At 35.3% G+C, this 10,798-nt stretch overlaps 1 pseudogene; it reads left to right on the top strand.

Moving 5' to 3' along the window:
• LOC109851335 overlaps positions 3,053-10,798 on the top strand; it is an 11,975-nt pseudogene continuing 4,229 nt past the window's right edge.

Below are 10,798 nucleotides of genomic sequence, written 5' to 3'. Positions count from 1 at the left end.
AGCGAAATGGCCTCTACGCAAGGCTTAGTTGCACTTAGGTGGCGTTTGGTTGTTTGCAACTAGAGTTGCAATGCAAGTGTCACTTGCATGCAACTGAAACGTTGCAACTCTTCTTACATACAACTACAGTTGTAATTGTTTGGTTTAAAATTTAAATTTTGTAACTTATAGTTGCAGTTGTTTGATTATGCTTATAACTTAACATATGCAACTCATAAAATATTTTTAAAAAATAATATTTTTTAAAAAGTAATATATTTTAAAAAAATAATATATTTTTAAAAAATAATATATTTTTAACAAATAATATATTTTTAAAAGTTAATATAATATTTTTAAAAAATAATATAACATATCATTTAAAATATATATTATTTTTAGAAAATTATATTATTTTAAAAATACATTATTCAAAAAACATATTACTTTAAAAATATATTGTTCAAAAAATATATTATTTTAAATATNAAAAAATATAGATTATTTTAAATAATATATTATTTTAGAAAATTATATTATTTTAAATATATATTAATAAAAAATATATTATTCAAAAAATATATTATTTTAGAAAAATAATAGTATTCCTGGAAAATTTTATTTTTCAAAAAATATATTATTTTAGGAAAATATATTATTTTAGAAAAAATATATTATTCAAAAAATATATTATTTTAAAAATATATTATTTTTAAAAAAATATTATTTTAAAAAATAATATATTATTTTAAAGATAATATATTACTTTTAAAACTAACATATTATTTTGAAGAAATTATTATAATAATAATTATTTTAAAAGATTGATGTTGTTTTTTATTAAAAACGTTTTTGAAGAAATTATTATAATAAGAATTATTTAAAAGATTATTTTAAACCTTAAATGAATTTATTTTTAAAATATTAAGTAATGATTTTGATTTTAATAAATTTAGGTCAGTTGCAACTAAGTTGCAACTATGACTTGCGGCCATTTTTGACGTAAGTCATATGTTGCAACTAAGGGTTGTTTTGCAACTGTGGTTGCAGCTGCAACTGTGGGTTGCAGCAAAACAAACACATGCAACTAGTCAAATTGGACCTAGTTGCATGCAACTGGAGTTGCAACCACTCCAGTTGCAGCGTACCAAACAGCCCCTTAAAGCTTTTAGGGTCCCAAAGCAAAATAGCGTCTATGTAAGGCTTAACGCCCTATATTTCCACTAGTATGCACTTAGTACCATCACTTGCTTTTTGGCAGTATTTAGACACCCTAAAGTCTTTAAAGTCGCACTTGTATACCATCACTTATTTTTTATAGTACTTTATATCCTAAAGTTTTTTAAAACTTGCACTTAGATAACCACAATTATGCAAACGTGAGAATTTCTTCCTAAGGACGATGTACATATGCTAATTTTAGAACTTTTCAATTCTTTATTTTTTTTTAAGTTTACTATAAAACATATCTGAATCATGACATTAATGGAACCCAAATACAATCACGTTCATTTAAACCCTCTAAAATCATATGTGAGCTCTTTCAACAGTAAAATTCTCTCTAAAATCCATATAATTCTCCGAAGTTCCCTCTATTCCATATCTCTTTCTCCTCTCCAATGTTTTAAGTGATAGAGATTATGTTTTCAACATATTAAATTATGTTGCAAGGCTTCTTTTATCTTCAAACTGATGCCTTAGGTTCTTTGAGAGGGAGTCATGCACCGATGTGTATTTAGGTAATTGCAGATATTTGGATAAGAATTAATCCTAGCCATAGAGAAACTAACAAAAAAACTAAGGGCTTGTTTGGATTGAGGGGAATGAGGGTGAAGGGAAGTTAGGGGAACCATTCACCTCCATTCACCTTGTTTGGGAACACTTAGGAGGTGAAGTTAATTCACCTCCATTCACCTTGGTTCACCCCCTAATAGTATAAAAATTGTTACCCCCCAAATTGGGGTGTAACCAAGGGGAAGGGAATTCCCTTCCCTTCCCTTCTTTTCCCTTCCCTTCCCTTCACTCAGTTTCCCTTAACTTCCCTTCACCCCCTACGAATCCAAACAGGCCCTAAGAGTGACAAGATTCCAAAAGCCATATGGATAGGTTTGAGAGGCTAATATATGAAATCACGAAATATTTAAGAGGCTAATGCTAAATAACTGATTATAATAAAGGGTTATTTAAATATTAGTTCCTTAAAAACTTCAATAATTCTGTATTACTCTTTCAGATCCTGGAAATTGCTCATTAGTCCCTCAAATATTTAGGGGCTTGAAATTTGGTAAAAAAAAACCCTTAAACACAACATCCGCCACAACCTCCTACCTACCTTGCCTCTAACAAATTCTTCTCGCTGCCGGTCTCTTCCTCATACTATTTACTTATTAGAACCGCTAATTCTACACCATCTTTATTTAGAAGCCTATTTGATAAACTCTTTCTAAACAAAGAGCACATAATTGACCTTTCTTGAGTACTCTTGGAGTATGATATGAAGATTAAGCCTTCTATTCGAGACGAGACAACTAGGCTAGTTGCTCCATAACATCAATTGTTGTTCACCCATTAGATAACCCTCACCTTATATTGTCGATCTCAATTCAGTATTTTAGACAAGATAAGAGTTTCCCCGAATCTCGGGCAAAAGGATAAAGATTGAGTCAGAGAGGGAGGAAGCTAGCGATAAGGGGGGTAGTCGGGAGGCGGTTGAGAGGAAATGCAGTGGAAGTTGGGTTCATGGGATTCAAGTTGAATAAGAAAGAGGCAAGGATATTTTGGTCATTGAGGGATCAAATTTCAAGCCCCTTAAGATTTGAGAGACTAATGAGCAATTTTCAGGATTTGTGGGGGCAATATGAAATTATCGAAGATTTAAGGGACTAATATCTAAATAACCCTATAACGACACGGACCAAGGTCAATCTGACATATGATTTACCACAAGTACCCCTGGGACGGCGTGCCTTTGGCTCCAACGTCTCTCTGTCCCCATATTTTTCTCCCGTCACGTTACGCATATTATCCTCCCAAACCTAACCACCCCCCCCCCCCCCCCCCCCCCCCTCGCATGAAATAATCCTCCCAAAGAAAAATCAATCCTTCCCCTATCTCCCCTCCCAAATCTCAAACCTCAGATTCTCATTTCCCTCAAAAACTTCGACTTCTGATCGCCATGTCTTTTTCTCGATCTCGTCGACCCCCGATCATCGATCCGAATCCTAATTTCAAAACCCTACCACCATCACCACTACAGATTCACGGCCCCCGCCATGGCCGCCGCTCCCAGTACAACCCTAACCCTAGCAGAGCTCTCCTCCCTTTCTACCCGCGGAAGCAGAATCGAGATCGGGCCTTCGTCGATCCCGATACGATCTCGGCCGCGCCGCCTCTGAAGAGGAGCGGCCCGATGAGAGTTCGAGAATGGATGCTCATCGGAGGACCGCCGGCGGAGGAGGCGACGGCGGAAGCGGCCGCCGTTGCGGCGGACTTTATGTCGAGGGACCAGATCGAGCGTTGCTCGCCGTCGAGAAGGGACGGGATCGATCTTTTGATGGAGACGCACTTGCGGTATTCGTACTGTTCGTACCTTCAGTGCCTCGGGATGCGGCTCGAATTGTAAGTTTGAGATTAGTTTGGTGCTAAATTTTTTTAGCTTTGCAGTTTACTTTAAATTTTTTTTGGAAACAACTTTATACCTGAAGTTCCGGAATATGAACATAGAAAATTCAATGACACTCAGTTTTCTTACCAAGTATGAGTTTTTTTTAGATTTTTTTTTTGCTTGGGAAAGTGCGGAAAAAAGTTAGCGGTTCGGGGTATTAAATTATCAAATTAACGGGAATTTGAAGACTTTGGGGTATCAAATTATTAATTTAGAGCTTAGGGCATCAAAATTAAAGAGGGTGAAACACTGGGGATATTAAAGTGCAAACAAACCCTTGTTTTAGCTGATTTTGTTTTCCGTAGAGGGAGAGATGATTTGGATTTGTTTTGGTTGGCAGGCCACAGACTACGATTGGGACTGCAATGGTGCTTTGTCACCGGTTCTTTGTACGCAGATCTCATGCGTCTCATGACAGATTCGTGAGTTTTCTTTTTGTTGTTCGGGTGTTTATGTTGCTCTGTAGAATTTGGAAGCTTGTTTTCTTTTGGAGAAGTAATAAATTGATTTCTTTTTGTTTAGCAGTTGATGTGTGGTTATCATGTTGAAAATAATCTATGGCATGTCTGGTGATCTTTAGAAGTGAGAAAAAATATGTCTTACATAAATGAGCACAATGGAGGATGACTATTAATGATAAACTCCTCAATTCTTTTAGCATCGTGAATGTCCTGTTCCCAAAATAATTACATGTTATCTTCATGTCGATGTCACTTCTAATACGAAATTGATGCTGCACTGCTTTGATATAGAAAACATGGGTATTTAGAGATAGTACTGAATATACAAGTGAATTTTCTGTTGATTCAGCATGTTAAATTGTGTTGTGCATCTCATTTCTTATTTAAGTTCTCAAGGTAGAAGAGTTGGTGGTTGGTCCTTTGTTGATCGTTGATGCTCACGTCTTCCGAATCATTGTATTGTCCTTTATTCTCTCTTCCAAGTCTATTTCTTTGTCAAAATCCAACAAAAGCAAATATAAATTCTATAATGGCAATAAACGAAGTAAAATAGGGTTCTAAAGATGAATGACTTGGGTATTCTCTGTTTGCACATTTGTTTGGCTCTTTGCATTTCTTTACTCTTGTACCTTTCATTTAAAGGTCAATATCATAATCTGGTATGAAGGTGAGGTAATATGATCTGGGCAGTCCCAGTTTTTTCCATGTGAAAAAAGTGGTTTGTGAACCATGTCACTAGTGGAGTTCACACCACTTGTCTTCAATTGTGTCAGAAAGAGAGAGTATGAAGTCTCAAATTGCACGATTTGTTGGAAAATCTTACTGCATGCACCTCGTCTTTTCCTATATTTGTTTCTCAAAAGCGGCTGGTTTCCATGTTCCTTATGTTGGTTCATGTTGTTAGTGAGAGAGCTAGAGAATCCTTTGCTATAATAAAATACGTGATTGATGAATCTTGAAAAAAATAAAATAAAATGAAGTTATGCACACTGACGTTATAATGGAATTTTCTCATTTTAACAATTGAAATTTTCATCTTAACTGAATTCTTTTTCTTCTATGTGGCTTGAAGCTTAATAGCTTATTAATAATGAATTAAAAATCTGATGATATAATTCATGAATATTTTTATCTTCTATGTTTATTCACACATCATTATGAGAATCTTGTCAGAATGAAGAGTGTTCTTATTTAAGCAGCATGCTTTAGACATGAAAAATAATTTAGGCTGTGGTTCTCCCTTTGTAGCTGATAAGTTGTTGATTTCACAATATCTAGAGCCCAGCAGCTGACCTCCAAGGTATCAACCATCAAAATGCTGATTTTGCATTTTGGATGTAACTTCTACGTTTATGTTCATGGACATCATACGCAACATGATATCACTTAAAAATGCACATAGATGTTTAATTGTACAGAAAAAGAAACAAGAATGGGAGTAACTTGGGCAGGGTTCCACAGGCAGGCACATAGAACAGTTCAAATCATGCTTTAGGATGTCATCAAATTTGATATTTCTGGATTCTGATTTTGAATTTAAGTGAAATCACACTGCAGTTGGATGTGAGAATTTATCTCATTGCCCAAATAGAGCAATTTGAGTCTATGGTGTTTAGTTCTCAGACTTAGTATGTTAAAATGATTAGACGACACAGACAGTGATTCACTATGAGGAAGGGATCAACAAAATTAGCACTTTTAATCTGTGGTGCTTCAATCTCAGGGCTAGTACTTAATTTACTAAATCACTTTTTAGTTGACGTGGTGATGATAATTACTCTTTTGTGGATAGTTTGTTCTATGATGAACATGCTTTTGATGCGCCATATCAAGTCTTCATCCCCATGCTGGACTATTTGAACAAGCCTTGTTACTATACAAGGAATGTCATACTCTTGTTACTATACAAGGATGTCATACTTTCTGAGTGATATGATGAAAACAAGATAATTGTTTGCAAAAAAGAAATATTTTAACAAAACAAATGAACCTATCAAGGTGGATATGCAAGAAAAGTGTTGCAACTAGGGGTGCATTTGTCTGGATATGGCTCAAATATGGTACTTACCATCAGTGTTATCGAGGTGCAAGGCACAATGCGGGGCGCAAAGGTCCCTTAAGCGTACCATGCGCAATGCGCACAACGATGCGCGCTCCTCACTAAATTGAGGCGCACAACTTAAACTAATATTTTTCAACATAAGACAAAGAAGCATATAAGCAACATGTTTATAAATTGTCACATAAAAAAACTAAGAAATATAATTTCACCTACTAAATCACGAAAGAGTCTTAATTAGCATTCATAACATAGAGAAGTTTATAAGTTTTTACAAATCACAATGCAAGATAATATCCAACATGAGCAAAAGTCTACGAAACAAAATAAGCAAGTGACAAAATAACAGAGTGTCTAGTCATCCTCATCATCATCCAACTAAAGTGGAATTTCCTCATCCTAAAAAAAGTCTAATATGAAAAAAGAAACAGTCTATTACATGATGTAAATATGTAAATATGTAATCATATAACTTATTTCAAAAAGAAAAAAAGAAGAAAACAAAAAAAAAAGAGAAGCTGAAAAAAAAACCAAACTTAATTTCGCCAGCCTGACGGGCGAACTGTCACGCAGCAGCGGCCGGCAATTGGGGTTGGGGAGTGAGAACAGTGAGAGAGAGTTTGAGGAGCAGCCACTGTAAGAGAGGGAGAGAAAGAGGAAGATAGCTGAAATCCTAAAACATAAGGTTTAATAAATATGCGAGTACTGGACCCCGAAACCCGGTTCTGTTCACATAACCCAACTCACCGCGCACCATCGCGCTGGGGCGCAGTGAGTGGCGCGTGCGCCTGACGTCAGGCGCCAGACGGACACGAGGAGCACACCAGCGCGCGCACTTCGCGTGCCTGCCCAGCGCCCTGCCTCTGGTGTGGGGCGCATTTGCTACAGGCCGTAGCGCCTGGCTCGCGCGCCTCAATAACACTGCTTATCATATTCACATCCGCTTATCCATCTTGGATACGGATACATATATACATCGGTAAGGAAAATTCATATCCATATCGGCTAAAATCGGATATGCATACAAATATATATGCGGATATACAAGCTGATATGCATGCGGATGCAAAATGGATATAAGAAAAACTATATAGTATTGAAAAATATAGTTCATGTGATACAAAAGAGTTTATTAATATGTTCATTATATTTGAAAGGCTAAGATTAGACATCTTGATCATCAAAACTATCCTCAAATCCATAATCTAAGTATTAAAACTATCATAACAGTATGACTAATATGTTTCCGTATATTTCGGATACGGATCCGGATATTTACAAAACCATACCTGTAACCATATCCTATCAGTTATAGATTTGAGTAACCATATCTGTATTCTAACGGATACAATTATGAATATTTCCTCGGATACGGATACGGTTTAGTGCCCCTAGTTGCAATAAAGCAATTGGTTAAGTTATGATAAATAATTGTGGTGTTGAACCAATATGACATATTTCTTGTATACTAAGATGAACAACATGTCTTCCGTAGGATGGTCTATTGTGTAGTTCCAATAGTCTAGTAGAGCTTAGTTTGAGGACAATGCAACATTAAGTGCCTACTAAGTCCTTACACAAGTTAAAGATGTGTGCTCTGAGTGAATTTTCGTTTGGGAAGAGAAGTTTTCCTGTAGTAGTATGTAATATATCTTTTACACCTAAATCTCTTTATATCTCATATTTCTAATAAAAAATAATAATGGGATTAATTTATTCATCTAATATTTAATTATTTTAGATCAGAGCATAGATTAGTTGATGTTAACAGCAAATATTGACGGAACATGGTATTATTTCTTATCTAATGCAGAAATGTGCATAAATCTGTAAAGCCCAAATTGTAACAAATGAGATAAATATACATAATTGTAGAAAGACAAATCCATTCAAAAGTTATGTCTGGGTGTAATTGAGTGCAACAAAAGCTAGCATGTCAAAGAGACAGAAAACTTGCTAAAATATTTTATTATCAATTTAAGATTGATAAAAAATACAATTCATTTACATGGCAGGTGTCATTGTATAGGATACACCATGATAATAACATATTTTTAGGTTATTTATCCGATCTTTTAAATATAGAATACGCTAGTTGAGGAAATAAATCTCTTTAGTTTTAATTGAATCCTTGTAAATCGTAACTGTGTCCTGCCCTATGTAGCAAGGGTACACATCATCTATCATAAAGGCGTATGCCTACCTTACAGTCTGAACCTGTATCAGACACTCGATGCCCTCTCCGTACACATGAACTTGCTTGGATTCTCGTTGGATATATGCTCATACTTATCAAATGTGTACTTTGCTATAATACGTGTTTTATTTAAGCACTTGTCATACATTTCGATGGGTTTGTGCAAACCCACTAAATTTAGGGGGGTTTTGCACACAAACCCCCTTAAAGTTTAGGACTATTTTGTGAAATTCACCATAGGGAATATAGCTGATATATTCAGTACGAAGGGGCAAATTGTGCAAAATATATCACATGTGAAGCTCATGATAATTTTTAGTTAACAACGTCAATCATGGTTATTAAGTGAGACAAGTTTTGGGGATTTCCCTTAATTAGTAATTACTACTAGACTACTAGTTAAGGGGGTTTTTGAACCCCACAAAGTTGAGGATTTTGAGAGGGAGGGTGTGTTTGTGTGAAATTTACCCAAAAAAAGGAAGGTGCAAGAAGATGAAAGGAGTGAGGAAAAATGAAAAACCAAGGCATGATTCCCATCATTCGGAAGGAAAAAAAATCTGAGCTTGACTCATGTGTTTATCTTTGCTATCGTTGTAACCAATTTCACAACCTTAAAGAGATAATTTGCTTTATGCATGTATGGATTTACTGTTGGAGCACTCATCCTGAACTTCACCTCCCTAGCATGACAACTATGATTTGCTATTCTGCATTGTTGCTGCCAACTAAGAGGAGAATGCTTGTTGACAGGTTCTAGTTTCAACAGGTCAATTTTGTGCGACAATTCCCAGGATATTTGAATTCTATTAACATAAACTATATCATATGTTTTCTTCTAAACACATAATCTGGAAGGAGTGTGAAGGGTTATTTGGTGACTTTGAGCTTAAATTGTGTGAAAAATAAGGGAGGTGTTAGTATCAGTGCATTAAAGATATGTAGGATTTTGTATTAGTACTGGCAAAGCGTTAGGGATCTATAATTTTTTTGTTGCAAGGAGTGACAACAATATAGAGATTTGATCTTAGGTTGGTAGAAAATCTGGTTAACCTTTTCTTGGTGCCTTTTACTTCACAGATGTACTGCATTTTATGAGACTTTTTGGAGGATGATGGTGGTGGTGTGAGCATTAGTGCGATGGACGATGTACTTTAACATATGTAGGAGTCCTTGAGTCCTCTTTGCTTCCTTCTTTGATAATTTGGTTGGTTGATGTAAAGTGGACTACTTACTTTAAGAGCTTATCACACCTATGTTAGTTTTCCTTTTATCCTTGAATGGCTTTCTTAAGTCTCTCTTATGATTGGAAGTTGTGGAGTGATGCTCCTTCTCTCTCTCTCTCTCTCTCTCTCTCTCTCTCTCTCTCTCTCTCTCTCTCTCTCTCTCTCTCTCTCTCTTTCTCTGTGCGCGTGTGTATGTGTATGTGTGTGTGTGTGTGTATATAAATTGCGGAAATTCTAAATCTCACAAGTATGACAGCCTGCATATTTATAACATAAGTTCGGTCTGATAAATTTTTCTCTTTTGAATCTCCCTTACGTTGTGAGTTTTCTCTTGGGGGAAGATAAGTTATTGGACTTGAGATGTTTTACTGTTCTCATAAAAAAATTATCCTGTGGCAATATGTGTTTGCCGGTTGCTGTCTACCTTTTATATTTAACGGGTGGACCTTTCAGAAGGATCATCTCTATTTCATGTCTGCTTTCTTAATCCAGAATTTTTTAATGTGAGCTTTAAGATATTTTGCATTTCTCTTTCATCTCTTTTAAGATATTCGTTACTTTCATATAGGTGTGGAGCAAATTGTACTACAAATTTTGAAGAACCTGATCTATTTGAAGAACATGAGTAGATTTCTTTAATCAAGGATACTCTAGATACAAACTGTGTGATCTTTTTAATTTCTCATTTCATCTATTCGCAAAGACTACTTTTGTATACATGTTTCGTAGTTAAGCTATAGCTACTACAGTTAACAATGCTCCTCTTTTTTTCGCTTTTGCATTCATTTGAAATCAGCATGAGTCACTTGTGTTGTTTCATGGACCTTTTTGGTTGGTTATTGTTCAGGTTCAATATTATTACCTGTCAATTCTTGTAGAAAGATTTGTTCAACAAAAAGTCTGGTAACTGAAAGAATAGGTTAGTAGGATAGCATGAGATTTGTTCTGTTCCTTTGCCTCTCATTTTTCTTTTACATTGACAACCAAGGGAAAAAATAAAAATTGATGACATGTTTTTCCTTTCATCACTTGAGATAAAATCAGATACAGCTTTAGTACCTACGGTTCAAACTAGCAAGGTCTCAGTCCAATAACATATTTATCTCTGCTTCTATCCTGGTTATAGTTTGGTTTGATTACTCTGTATTAATAACTCAAGTTTATGCAGTTGGTTGCGACAGCAGCTTTGTTCTTATCGGCAAAATCTGAAGAAAC

The sequence above is a fragment of the Asparagus officinalis genome, chromosome 8, assembly GCF_001876935.1.
Source record: "Asparagus officinalis chromosome 8, Aspof.V1, whole genome shotgun sequence".
NCBI lineage: Eukaryota > Viridiplantae > Streptophyta > Magnoliopsida > Asparagales > Asparagaceae > Asparagus > Asparagus officinalis.
The sequence above is the reverse complement of the archived record's forward strand: the minus strand, read 5'-3'. Positions and strand labels throughout refer to the sequence as shown.